General features: G+C 31.2%; 1 long non-coding RNA gene across 1 annotated transcript in view; it reads right to left on the bottom strand.

Annotated features, from left to right (window-relative positions):
• LOC123653387 overlaps positions 1-12,678 on the bottom strand; it is a 204,630-nt gene extending 191,952 nt beyond the window's left edge. The window contains exon 1 of the long non-coding RNA XR_006743088.1: positions 12,331-12,678. This is a non-coding gene — a long non-coding RNA (uncharacterized LOC123653387). The remainder of the gene's footprint in view (positions 1-12,330) is intronic.
• Between the last annotated feature and the right edge of the window lie 2,780 nt (positions 12,679-15,458).

Raw genomic sequence — 15,458 nt, 5'->3', positions numbered from 1 at the left:
AAATATTGTGTACGGGGATCGAAAGCACGACCGCCAAAACGACGTGTCCAATGACCACTGCGCCAACGCGTCGCCTTATATAAATTCATAATTGATTATGCAAGCCTATACTTACAGAGTGAGCTGATGATGATACTTACAGATTACTGTTAATGCATAGGGACATTTGTAACGTGTTATATTAACGAATATTCGCTATAAATATATACTACAACTAAAGCTATACAAAACACGCCATCATAACATGAGTTACATATTTTCATGAACCCAATAATTAACTGAAGCAAGTAAAACAAACACTCCAACGCGTCGGAGCAGCGCATCGTCTTCCCATATAAATCTCAGAGGAACGCGCGTCGAGTGATCTAATTTGGCCCACACATGGACTCGAAGACAGCGTTATTGCGCCGCGGGATCGAGTGAGTCTGTCAAAACATTGTTAACTAGCGAAATCTAACGAAACATTTGGCCAGCGAATGATAGGAAACAAATACTTACGGATGGATTCGATTCAACAAACATTTACGATTTACGATTGATCGTGATCAAACTGAAATAACTCCCGTTAGTCCCTCATCGATCCTTGTGAGGCGCACATTCGCTATGATTATGATCCGCCATGTTTCTCTCGTCAGCGAGCGCTGTGTTTCCACATTGATGTCTTTTTCCTCTTTTCAATCACTGTACTTTATTGCCTTTATAACATTGTTTACGCCTAGCCTCGGATACGATTAGGTGCCGCGCGATCAAAGTTTGAAAGGCATTGTTCAACCAGAGATGACTCCACACTTATTATTACCTGACGACAGACGATTTCGTAATACTTTTTTATTAGTTTAAACAAACGTTCTTGTATTGTAAAATCGAACGGTTTACGGTACGGAACTTAAGACATTTGAAAAACTAAATCGTTGACTTGTAGTTAGAAGATTTTATTTATAAATATATTTCGATAATAAAGTTCAAATTAATAGAATTACAATACAATTAGATATTATCTATTGATTAACGACTTTTATAAACACGTCTGACAAAAACAAAATGTCGGTTCGATGTCAGAATTATGGCTCCGATCGTATTTTAAGAGAATTAACAGACACAAATGATATATCACGTTTTATCGATGCATGTTAAACATAAGAAAGATAAATTATCATTTTTACCTTGAAATGTTAAATAAGGTAATATTTATCTGTGATCAGTGTATTATTAAAATGTTGACAAAATTGACGTCATCAGTAATGTCCGAAGACAGAATACGTAATATTGCGAATTGTAAAAATAATTAAATACATTAAATTTTCTGCCATTGGTTCAGACTGTACGCAATGTGCAGAGAACGTATTCTTACTGAATGACAAATAATTTCCTGTTAAGCATATAACAATTTTCACATAACTTTGAAAATCATAAGTTTTAACACTTCGTCTGCTGTATTGGTCTAAAAAAACCCGACGCTTGACTGTCCTACGGCATTCCTATAATTATTATAATTATTTAATTGGTTCAATTTCCACATAAACCTAAAAATACCAAACAGTTTTCTATATAGAAAGAAAACCCTTTTTTGATATTTAAAAAACTATCAAAGTTAAACGACAAAGTAGATTATTATTTAATACGAAATTTGGACACAAAAATGAATCATTCCAGGTTCGAAATACCCGATAAAAAAAAACCGACAGAAGTTGGCTACAGCAGTCAACGTGTAAAGAAAGCAGAGATCACTCACCGAACCGCCAACTTATTCCGCAAACGTTTTCAATTTTCAATTATTAACACCGGTGATAGTTTTACGAGTGTCAATATAAAAGCGTAAAGCCAAATTAAATAGGAATAACGACACCGTATAATTCGTCTTAAGCGAACATACGTCAGGGACATAATATTCAATAAATATTGACATACCAATAAATTTATTATAAACAAAACTCGTTTCCGAGTAAACGAAACGACCACTAAAAATTCCGAATGACTCCAAGTCAGTAACTCAACTTATAAATCTCGAAATGTGTCAATTAACTCAGGCTCTAATGTTGTATTTATGTAAATAGTCGTCTGACGGACGAACGGACACACGGTTCGGACAAAAAGAAGTACGCGATTTAGATTAATCGGAAATTATATTTAAAAATGTCAACGTCTCTAGTAAATATGGGACCATTTGAGACTAAATAATTATGTCCGTCGTTAAGGCCTTGAAATGTAAGGATATTATTAATAAATAGTAGTAACAAAAAAAAAAACAATCAAAAATACACACTTTTATAAATAAACCAAACTAAAATGTCATCGGTCATCGGTCCTCGATAAGTCCACAACTTTGAAATATGAACGTTGTGGATCAAAATGAAGTCAAAAGGAGTCGGTTACAAACATACAGGTGAAGCTAATAAAAAAACGTGCAAAAAAACCTTGCAATTTCATTAATATAACATAATTATATTAATAGATTATCTATGTATAATTGGTAAAATATTGTTAATGCATTTGTTTTGTTATTTATTGTAACAATTAACAAGCGTATTTACCAACGTTTGTGAATCAATAAAGTATTGTTACTAGTAGCAAAATGCTGTATTTTTTGTAATAATAAAAACTACGTGTAATAAATGATATATAGTATTTAAAGTGTTAATTTTTAACCTGGCCATTATTTTATTTAGTAATATGATTCTATTTTTGTATTTTATATGTGCAATATTATATTCTAATCCAAGCCATATCAACATAATAACGGCTATGATTGACACAAAATAGGCATTTCAAAAGAAATCGAAGAAATAAACATATTGACATGAATCACAATAACGATTCATCCATTAAGAATTTTAAGAATCATTTTGCTAGAGAAAAAACCCATGATGTGGCCACTACCGTATAACAGCCTAGATGTACATAATTCCCTCCTAAATTTCTTAGTAAAACAAGTGTGCTTCAGACCACACGGCTGAAGTAAAACTTACGAAACGTAACTCTCTCTTTTTATCTTCACTAACTTGTATCTCCCTCTCAACTTTCGTTCGTTTCGCTCACACTTTTCGTAACGCTCTCATCACGCATTCACTACCTTACTCCCGAATTCAAATGTGAGAAAAGAGGCTTCACTTCAAATAGTTATTTTCATGGAAATTTCTGTGAATCGGTATTTTAATCGAATTTACAATAAAACGTTATTAACATAAAAACTAGTAGTATTTTTGGATAAAAGCAACAATTGATTATTATTGGTAGTACAAACATACAAGTTCTATATTACTTCAGTCCAACTAATTCCTACCTTACCTACAAACTACCACTACCTTTATGAATCTTTGTGGTTGGTTTTACTGCAAATAAGTATGTATCGAGCGAGGTAGGGCACAGCTGGCAATTTTCTATTCAAAATCTGAAGCAGCCCTGGGAAAGTAAGACTCACCTTCATTTTACAGGAAATAACGGGTAAATAATTCTGCTATAATATAGGGTTTCGTTCCTGAGGTGAAAGATAGCCAGTTTCTGGTAGAGTCGACAACGCGTATGTGATACTCTTGTTGCGGGCGTCCATGTTACAGAACCACTAACAATTAGTTAGGTTTTATGCTTGTTTGCCACTATAACCGTATACAATATAATAATTTTCAGACGTGAAGTAAATTATGTAAATACGCTATAGTTCAAACTTGTGTGGATAATAACTAACGATAATAGCTGTGATGGGTCAAATGACTAAGTCCGTTCATGACTTTATACAATAATAAAGCACCTAATTCTCAAAAGATGGCACTAAAATGTACGTTAATTATTTTAACATTGTCAACATCTCTATAAAACAAAAATATCATTCAAATATTATAAATTTATTTATATGTCCAGCAGAAAATCAGCTCAACTAAGCCTACACGTATTTGTGACTCATTTAAACTTAGGTATTAAAAACTTTGTAACACAAATAAACATAATAATATCTTATTTATAATATAATAACATTTAATTACCTAAATAACATATTAATGACGAATTTACCAAATACGTACCTAACGATAACTAGATTTCTAAACTATATAATAATTAAAAATAAACAAAAAACCCGCCTGCGTGAAGAATAACTAATAGAAAATCAACTGAAAAAGCTGGAACAAGATAAAAATGCAATATTCACACAAAGTCAGCGAAATATATAGAAACAATATCAAACATTTTGTGCTGTACATTTAAAATATATTAATACGGTAGTCCTTCGAAACTTTATGCATCGTCGTACATAACATGCAGTCGGAGACATGCACACAGAGAGAATGATTTGACTTATCCTTCAATTTCATGCCTCCGACTGCATATTATCTACGACGTTGCATAATGTTTCGAAGGACTACCGTATTAATATATTTTAAATGTACAGCACAAAATGTTTGATATTGTTTCTATATATTTCGCTGACTTTGTGTGCATATTGCATTTTTATCTTGTTCCAGCTTTTTCAGTTGATTTTCTATTAGTTATTCTTCACGCAGGCGGGTTTTTTGTTTATTTTTAATTATTATTTTATTTATGTCTTTTTAGTCAGACAAATTACGTAATCGGTTCAATTCATTAAAACAGTTTACATCATGTGGTTGATTAAGTAATTTTTTAGGGTCAAGAGAACTGATAGCAAGCCCGGAGAAAGATCTCACTCTGCTCAAAGCAACGTAAGCCTGACCTTTAGCAAATAGGTGACTGCTTAAGTCAACAACTATTAGTTTTAATATAATGAAATTATTATTAAAATTATTTGTTTGTATTTGGTATTATGTATTTGTTATTGATTTTATTAATGTAATTGTAAATTGGTGTGACATTTATTAATTTTTATTTGTAATTTTAATTGTATGTTTTTTTTAACCATTGTATTTTATTAGAAAGCCTACATACACCCCGAAGTTGATCGTCGCCTAGGAGACGAATTTGACATGGCATAGGCGTGGGAAAGAGCAAAGTCCACATTTTTTAAACTTTAATATTGTATTTCTGTATTAGTATTACGGTAATAATAATCATGATATACCTTTTTAAAATCCTTGTATTGTGCCCTTCAATTCGATACCCATATTGTAGTATTCGAGAAAAATTTTTTTTTTTTTCATTAAATACAATGGCTTCGCGCAGCCGCCATGTTTGATTTTTTTTAATGTCACCTATCTAAGAACACTTGGGCAGCTAAGACGAACCTAACGATACCTCAATTATGTAAATCCGTTCAGTGGTTCTGGAAATATGAGGTAGTAAAGAATATTACATACATACATACATACAAGATACGCGCGAAAAACATAACCCTTCCTTGGCAGTCGGGTAAAAAGTGGGAAAACTCAAAATGTCCGTTCGCTCACGCGAAGGAGCGGCTATAACTTAACCGAGGTATTCCATTGGACCAAACTTTTTCAACTTGATTCCGAGAACCCTTAATCGATAAGTGAATCGATTTGATCCGTGATTTATTTTATTACGTTCACGTTTATTTGTCGGTAATTTAATTATCTTTAGTGAATTAATTATATTACGTATATTATTATACTAGAATTAAATAAATTTGTAACACAAAATTGTTACACTTACAAAATGAAAAACTTATTTTAAATTTCAAAAATGGAATGTCTTTTTTTTGGCCCACAAAAAGATTTGTGCTTTCATTTATTATACTTATACTAGAATTAAATAATTTTGTAACAGAAAATTGTTACACTTATAAAATGAAAAACTTATTTTAAATTTCTAAAATTGAATAAGTCATTTTTTTGCCCACAAAAAGATTTGTGCCTTCATTTATTATACTCACAATTTTATTTTTACAATTTTCAATACTAGAATCTATAATCACCTTCTGATAACTATAAAATAATTTTTATAGTTATTATGTATGTACTAACGATACAATTATAACATTTTTAATACAATTAACAGCTGCAAACATATTAAAATATCTAAATAATTTAATTTCTATCTTAAAAATTCAAACACGTGTTTTTGTAATTGGATACACCTAATGCATCTCTACTGTGTTATAATTTTTAATTTATTATAATAATATCATATTTCTTGTTTTAAATCAATGTTTATTTATTATTTACTATATAAATATTTTTATAATAAGAACTATTTAAACCAAACTTCAAAATAACTTAATATCATTCTAACAAAATGAAATTTTGCGTAACTCTCTTGATCATACAAAAATGTTTCACACATTTTATTCTAGATCCTTCTTCCTTTAAATATGAAATAACCAAAAATGGTAACATACACCGTTTCGAAAACATCTTATCACCTAAAAAGTCTGCGATAAATAAAACAACACATCTAAATTGGGCTTCACACGTTAACTCGGCTGCGTGACTGATTTAACAACATAAGCCGGCAATTAGCGTACAAGATGGCCGCCTGCGCCCGCGCAATGTCAATACCGACATAAATCATCCGCCATATTTGTTTCGACTATTAAGCCATGTAACTTTGACTTTAGTACTTGATATCGTAATGAAAGATTACTAAATTGCTTTGTGGATTCATATTCTTATATCGTGAGAACACCTGCATGTTATGGTATTTAGATAATTTTTAGTCCATCTAGGTATTGTAAGCCGGCAAATTGTAAGCTGGTATAGCCTAAATTTTGATGTTCCAGTTTATCTCATCAGAAAACGATTAGATTCCCTTACAAGCCATCAAATTTCACGTACCTATGTTGTTTTATACATACTCACTATTATGGATAGTTTAAAACTTTACCATTTTACAATAGATGGAATAGACGGATGTAGGGCACGGCAGTAAATATCCTGCTCAAATACTACAGCAGCCCGAATGGAGAAGTACCTCGACCTTACAGAAGATCACAGCTAAATTATACTGCTTTCAAGCAGTGTTGTGTCCCTGTGGTGAGTAGTGTGACCAGAGCTCCTAGGTGGATTGAAGGAAAGAAAGATAGGCAATAGGGTAACCGCTTAGCAGCAAATGAGCCGTACGCTTGTTTGCCGACCTATTTGAAGAAAAAAAATCTAACAAAATTAGAATGATTGCTTATATGAACATAGTCACGGGTAGACCTAGTGTAAGAATATAACAGAAATAGAAATATAGTATTCGTAACAATAACAAAGCGACTCATATTCAAAATGACTTAACCAGGAATTCATCGATTGAGCTATAAATAAATACAATTAACATTTTAGCCCTAGGGTCTTGAAAGTTCTGTTTAATATACCTATATGTATGTTTCTCTGTTTGTTTATGTTTTGAAATAAACGAACAGCCTGTGGGTTGTATGTATTAATATTTTGATGTATTTTATTGACTGTGTTTATAAAGAAATATGTCCACAATTGTTCAGCTGTTGTTCTTGTGAACCACTTTTGTACTTTTTTTTTAAATCTGGTCTAGTGACAATAAGCGCCGAGTCAAGCTGATGGTAAGGTTTGATTAACGCCTGTAATAAAAACTTTAGTGTTGAAATTTACAATTTACCATTTCCATGTCCGAACTTATCCCGAAAATCATTACATAAGTAAATAGAGTTAGTTTATCTGTATGTATGTGTGCATATATGTACAACATACATGAACAGTCGATGGTTATAAATATTGCAACGAATACGTGGATTATTTTAATCATTATGATAAGACAAGCTATGGTAATCCCTTACCATCAACAACCGACTGGGGAAGTATCTCGACCATACAGAAGATGACAGTTGAATAATATTGCTCACAAATAGTGTTGTGTTCCTGTACTGAGGAAGGTAACCAGAACTGTTGGGGAGGGTCGGGTATAGGGGGACAATGCGCTTGTGATCCTTCTTGTATTTTACGATTCATTTATTAATACTTTATTGCACAATACATTAAAGAATTGTACAAAAGGCGGGCTTAATGCTAAAAGCATCCTCTACCAGCCAACCTTAGGACACACGTTTGTAGGTGTGCAAAATCGAGTATTAGTAAAATTTAGATAAGAAGAAAAAAGGGAGGAAATATAAAGTAACGTTAGTGGCTTAGTATATACATGAGCAAATAAATTCATATCTTCTATAATATAAAAATGAGTCGCTGAATGTGTTGCTAAGCGCAAAACTCGAGAACGGTTGGACCGATTTCGCTAATTCTTTTTTTAAAATATTCCTTGAAGTACGAGGATGGTTCTTACGGAGAGAAAAATTCTAAAAAAAAAAATTAAATTTCCTGAAAAAGTCTAAAAACAACACTTTTCTATACTCCCATACAAAAGATTTGTGATAATACTTAAAAGTCAATTTGAACTTTAATACCATACGATAAAGTTTGTGTTAGGCGATACGAAGTTCGCCGGGTCAGCTAGTATATATATATATATATATATATATATACCCTAAAAATATAAACATACATAAACAAACGATTCCCTTACCATCGGGTGAGTTGTACGCTGTTTGCCGGCTGTATAAAAAGTCTCAACGTATTGTTATACAAAATAACAATTACGTAATTATTTTCATTTTGCAAATGATTCATTTTTATCCTATTTCGGATGGATGCCAAAAGTGATGATTTTTAATTTGTATATGTAACCAGTTTATTTAGGAATTCATTATTATATAGCTTATGTTAAAGTTTTAAATTAAGTCAGTCAATCCGTCAGTTCTGCCAATTTTTTTTACAAAGTAGTTATACATCCACGCGCTTTTGAATCCATGTCCTTTTTATTTCTAAAACATGCAATTTTTTTTAAATCAAGGTAGGCGTTACTCAGCAACATCATTGTTTAAGTCCACCGACCGGTTCTTATTCTAACATATGATACAATTTTTTTTATTATGATTACAATCCACTTCTAGACATAGGCCTCCCCAAATTCGCGCCAGACATCCCGGTTTTCTGCAATCCTCATCCAGCCTACACCGGCAATCTTACGTAGATCGTTGGTCCAAAAAAAAAAATGAAACTGACTATGTACTAACTTAGTTGTCAACTGATCTTAAGTGAAGTTTATCAAATATTAGCATTTTTAGCCACATTATATTTTTATTTCTTTTGTTTCATGTTTTAAAATAAAGAATTTACTTTTTAAATACATTTACATTTAAGTAATTAATGTGTACGCATTTCACGTACGTTATTTAAATTAATTAAATATAGTATTTTAAATAATAATAATATTCAAAAATAAATAAATATCAAAGGAGATATTTACATGACTTCATCCAAAAATTTTTAAGGTCGCTAGTTCGATACCCGCTCGTGTCAAATATTTGAATAGTCCCGTGTGTGCTATACGTGTTTGCCTTCGTAGACTCTTGTTTGTTCCTCAAATTTTGTTTGTTCATTATACCATTGTAAAGTCATAACTTACGTGACGAAATTACATAATAATATGATTTCAATATGTTTGTTTTATTTTTCTATACTATTTGATTTGTGTGGTTTCGCTCGAGTCATTTTATATTGACTATTTTTTCGACTAACTAAGTACGTTGTGATAATTGACGATGTATAGTGTAACTTTTTCGTTTGCGAGGAAAGATAATTATTTTCTTTAAATAATGTAGTAGTAATAAGCTATAATTAGGGCATTTAATTTTTTTTACTAACTAGAATACTATTACTTATAAATTGTCGCATTCGAATTAACGATCTAGATATCATTGATATATTAAAAGTATAAGAAAAATTATTTAAATCATTACCAGTTCTTTTTTAAGTTATCTAAAATTGAGTAGAAAGTATAATTATTGTCTATTACTTATGTTTGAAACAAAATAGTACGTACACACTTGTTAAAGATTAAACTATATGCATCAAAAAAAAACTGTCAAAAATTATCATTTTTGTAAATTGAATCCCATAATTAGTTAAACCAATAAAAACAATATTAATTATTATTAAAAAATGACAATAAATAATAGTTATTATAAAACATTCACATTTTAAAATATCCTTAATTTTATTGAAGTTCCAACAAAAAAATAATTATTAATAAATAATATAAAAATCATAACTTAAATATGATATAACGACATTAACATAACATAGATGATAAATATTAATAATTACCTACCGTGAATCGGAATCCAATAAATTATAATTTTATATGACGCTTTAATTTGGTTTATTAATATAATATAATATAATATAATATAATAATAATAACCATAAGAGAGCAATTACGCTATTAATATATTTATTAGATGATTTTTATTATTAGTTTTTTTTTTTATATATTAAAAGTTATTTAAATGACAACTCGTGTGATTAAATATTGTAACAAGTTTTAGGCGCCATTTTGCTTAAACGAGTTACTTTTGGATTAGTTTTTAAAGCTTTCAAGCAATTGTATTGGTGCTTTTTTATTTAAAAATTTTAGTAGTTTTGATTCACTTAACAATTACAATTTTTTTTTGTCGATATGCATCATTGTTGGTACTGTTATTTTTTTTAATAAATGTATAACACGCTGCATTTTATTTGGAATATACCTACTCTATTATTTATAGGTTTTTATAGCGTTATGAGTATAACATTGTTCCTTAATATAAACCGATTTTAAATACAATTCTTGAAGATAATCATTATATTATACTAAATATGTCAAATATTTTTTTACAAATTAAAAAATTTTGACTTGTATAATATCTCCTTTGACATATAATTGAAATGCCTATATTACTGAATTGCCTTTTTGATTATTATTGAAAATACTGTATTCAATTAATTTAAATAACGTACGTTAAATGGGTACACATTATTTACAAAAAAAAAAAATATAATATGGCTAAAAATGCTTATATTTGATAAACTTCACGTAGGATCAGTTGACAGCTAAGTTAGTACATAGTCTGTTTTGGAATTTATAAAACCGCACATATTTCTAAATGTGTACTTTTTTTATAGATACTTCTAAGTGGCTTAAAAATAGAAATATAACAAACACAGAGTAACACCTAACTGATGGATGACTAAGAGATGGTAAAATTTAAAAATATGAATTAAATAAAATAGATTTATATTTATATTCTTTCTTCAATGTATATTATCTTATTAATAAAAAAAAATCGCGTTTGACTGAGATATTACATATTATACCTATGTAGGTACGATTACATGTGTGCGATAACTGTCTAACAATTAATTAATTGTTTTACATACACTTAAATAAAAAAATAATTTAATACAAAATATTCATCGATCAGTAAACGTGACAAGCATATTTATAAATGAAGTAAAATATTAAAACAATTTATAATACATTATAATATAATAGGTTCAAATTCCAAATGAAAGCATTTCAAATATTTATTTCATTAATAAATGAAAAAAAAATCGATATTAAAAAACACTTAATTTTTTTAAATTCAATTTGAAAGTTTTGATGAACATCAAAATTCCAAATTCGAAATTCAAAAATGTTAAACTTCAAAAACGTTCGTCCGTGCGATGTTTGCGCGCTGTCCCGCTCTAGCGCCCCGCCCTCCCTCGACGTGCATTCACTACAAGTAAAGATGGCGGATTTGACGAAAAAATACGCGGGGTGAAAATGAAGCGTGTATAAACGATGCCTTTTTATTATTTAATTACAATATTTTTCGCGTTATTTAAACAAATATTAGAATTTACTTATAAATTTGATGGATTTGTCATTTTGATATGTCTTTATGTGATATTGTGAAATTTTTAAAAATAAATACCTAATTATACTCAGAAATAAAACGTTATTATATTATGGTAAGTCTCTATAAACTTAATAAGAATTTTACGAAACAAAATTTAAAATAATATAGGTATGAGTACTCGTATGGAACAAAGTTACTATTTTTTAAATTTATAAGGTAGAGATCAATTTTTCAGCTTATTTAGAATACAAAAACTGTTAATTGTTATTTTAGTACTTGCAACTTTTCTAATTCCTTATTAATTATACTTCTCAAACTAATGAAAACTCTACAAAAGTAATCTCTACCAAGGAAATATTTTTCTTATGTCTATTTTGTTATTAATGTAACAATATATACAGTTTTATTAAGTAAGTAACTCTCTTAATTTCTTATTTCTAATCAAATTAAAGTAATTTTATAGCATATAATATCATGGGCATGATCTCAGACCGCAGTACCGAGCACCGGCGCCGGCTGCCGCCGCGTCGCCACTGACTTTCACGGACATTTTCCAAAGTTTTCCGCTCGTGTCACGCTACCGAAAACTTGTTCAACCGGGCAAAAGTCACCGTACCGTTTCTATTTAACCTTTTAACCCAATATTTATACTTAAAAAACTAATTAACTTGTCAAAATAGACGAGTGTACGTTTAAAAGTTGACCGGTTTGTTTGAACTGTATCGCCTTACCTGGCCGTGGAACCGATATTCTTCAGGACAGTGGACGACTTGTCACAGACGAGTCCCGTCACCTGCACCTGAGCAAGCGACGATCTGATATCCTTTTGTTTTTCCCGTCTTATATTTGTTTTCGTCACGTGAAACGAATTCCTCACGGCGCGTCGATCCGATCCATCGTGCAGATCAAACAGATCGTATTTGAACAGGTGTTTGTTACATTCGTCACTTCACAGAAACGGGCACTGAGAGTAGCACTAGTTTTTGTCACTTCGCGGTCGTTTGGTTGTCGCGAGTCGTGACGTGTCGCGAGTATCGGCGAGCGAGCGGCGCGGTGCGGAGTGGTCGCGCGCCGCGGCCGGAGTGACGCGTCGCCGCCGGCCGGCTCTACAGCGCCGCGCGGACACCGCGGGAACTACAGGGCTACGGAGTACAGACCTGCGGCTAGCATACTCAATCAAACGTCCACCGTCCCGTCACTATTTGCACTTTTGCAAGCGTTTTGCAATTGCATTTTTTTTATTATTTTTATATTTAATATTAAATCGATTACGATAATTAATATACAATATAATATTGTAAATAGTTTCATAATATAAGAGACCAAAATAGCTATTTATAAAAAGGTATTTTTGAAAAATTATGTTAAATATAAATTAAATTTATTTAACACCAACTTCAGTAAAATCCAATAAATAAATAAAAAATATCAACAACTAAAAAATAAACAATTTATCAAAAAACAATACAATAAAAATAATAACAAAATATTGCAGAATAAGCAACTGTCACGTCACACGTCACGTCACGTCGCGGGCGGGTGCCGTGACCTTGCAACTGCAGCGTGCAGTCTCCGTCCCGCTCTCGGGCGGCGCCTGAGGCCCCGCCCCCCGCCCCCCGCCCCCAGCACCACACGCGCCCCCCCGCGTAACTCACTCTCGTCCCGATTACTGTTGTGCCTACATTTCGTTTGCGGATTCGCGTTCGCGTGTCGTACGTTAATGCGTTTCTTTGAATACTTATTATGTGATTGTTAGTTTTAATTAATATCGAGTTTTATTGCTTTAGCGTGGTTTAATATTACACGTTGCATTATTATGTAAAATATGCTTATGTCATAAAAATATTAAGTTAATTGTATTCGTTTTATAAGAATTATTTTCTTTGCAATTACCAGTAATATCTTTCAAAATACGTTGAGAAGTTGTTGTCATATATTTATTTATTTATTTATTTCTTTTATAGGTACATCCACAGAATACATACAAAACATTATATATGAATTATTACTACATTATTATCTAATATGTATCCCATTACGGAGTACACAACATTCCACTATATATTAATGTCATGAAGCAAGTATAATTAAGATAACATCACATAAAAAATTTAAAGTAAAAAGTAAAAATCCTACTCATTAACAATAAAACTCATTTTAAAAGATCAATAATCAAATTTATATAAAAAAAAGTCAAAGGTAAGTCAAGAGAATATTAATAATCATATATATTATTAGAAAAAAATATTTGTCACACACAAACAAACAATAACTAGAGTTGTAGGTACCTATTTATAAAATTTGTCAAATAATTATATGGCTAGCCAATCAACGCGATTTTACATGTGTTTATGATAACTTTTCTTGCTTCTTTTACGTGATATACCATTATGTATTTTAGCCTAAGTTATGAACATACATATACCAACATATAGCCATAGTTGTCTTTATTTCTAATATATTTTTTTTTCTTAATTTGTTGAAATTTTGATAATGTTCACACAAAACGAAAAAGTTACAAAAATAATTTTGATTAAAAAATATTCAATTATAAAGGACAGAGAGAGGTAGGAGCCTATAGGTACGAAAAATTTTGCGGTAGGTATGGCAGGATCTCTACTTACCTACCTACTAAATTGTAGTACTTACTTACCTACCTAGGTAACTAGTGTATTATGAACTTATTTTTATTAATTTGCTCATAAAAATTAACAAGAAACAATAATAATAATTTTCTATAATATAAATATTCCTTGTTCATAAATTCTTATGAATTTTCATCTCGCTTGCCTTAAATTTATATGGCTAATTAAATTGGTTAATTGATTAAAAATATTAGGCTACCGCAGATTTCTTCTAAAACCTACCAAAATTAAAAATTAATTTAACAGTTACCGTTTACGAAACCGTCTCTCTAGGTAATGTTCAAAGTCAAACATAACTCTAAGTATGATTTTTGGAAATTTTTACTACTTCCTACCGACCTACTTCTAAATTGGAAGGTTACATCATAACTATGACGTCATTACGGTACGATTAAAGTAATCAAAAGGAACCATTAAGAAATTAGTGGTATAGTGGTATACCACTTAGCAAGGCCGTCATACTTGTTTAAGGCTAGCTAAAATTGAATTGAACCAGTCTGTAAACATGCCAACGACGAGCACTGAATCTTAAACTACCGCGGTTCTTCACTGGGTGTAGATGGTTTACATCTGTACTTCTTATATACGTTCGATAATAAATAATCACATTTACATAATTATACTGACTGTAATATCCCACAACTGGGCATAGGCCTCTTTCCCCATGCAGGAGAAGGATCAGAGCTTAATCTACCACGCTGCTTCAATGCGGGTTGGCTGATATATTCCCTACTATGAATAACGATCGCTATCAGGTAGTGTTGCCCAAATTCAGTCTTGGTCTTGCAGTCTTGGTCTTGTTCTTGCGTTTTTGCAAGACCAAGACCAAGAACAAGACCGCGTATTTTTAGCAAGACCAAGACCAAGACTGACCGTGCAAGACTTGAGCAAGAACAAGACATAGCCTGCAAGACTCTTGCGTCTTGCAGCTAGGACTTAGCGCTATTTCACTGAGTAGTTAGGTGTAACAGTTCGGTGTATAGGTAGGTACGCTTAGGAATTCTATGAGACGCAAAAAACTGTATCAAAGAATATGAAAAACTGGACCTATGCGCATTACGACTAATACCATAAACATAGCGAATAAAAAAATATCTATTAAAATCAAACTGAGTGCATGCATAGTTATGTTTTAACCATCGGCACTTTGATAATGCGGCATCAAAGGTTTTGTACTTACTTCTCAAAGAAATTTGCCGCTTTTCGGAAGTACA

The sequence above is a fragment of the Melitaea cinxia genome, chromosome 5 (assembly GCF_905220565.1).
Source record: "Melitaea cinxia chromosome 5, ilMelCinx1.1, whole genome shotgun sequence".
In the NCBI taxonomy this organism is placed as follows: domain Eukaryota; kingdom Metazoa; phylum Arthropoda; class Insecta; order Lepidoptera; family Nymphalidae; genus Melitaea; species Melitaea cinxia.
Note: the sequence above shows the minus strand (reverse complement) of the source record. Positions and strands in the feature narration are given on the sequence as shown.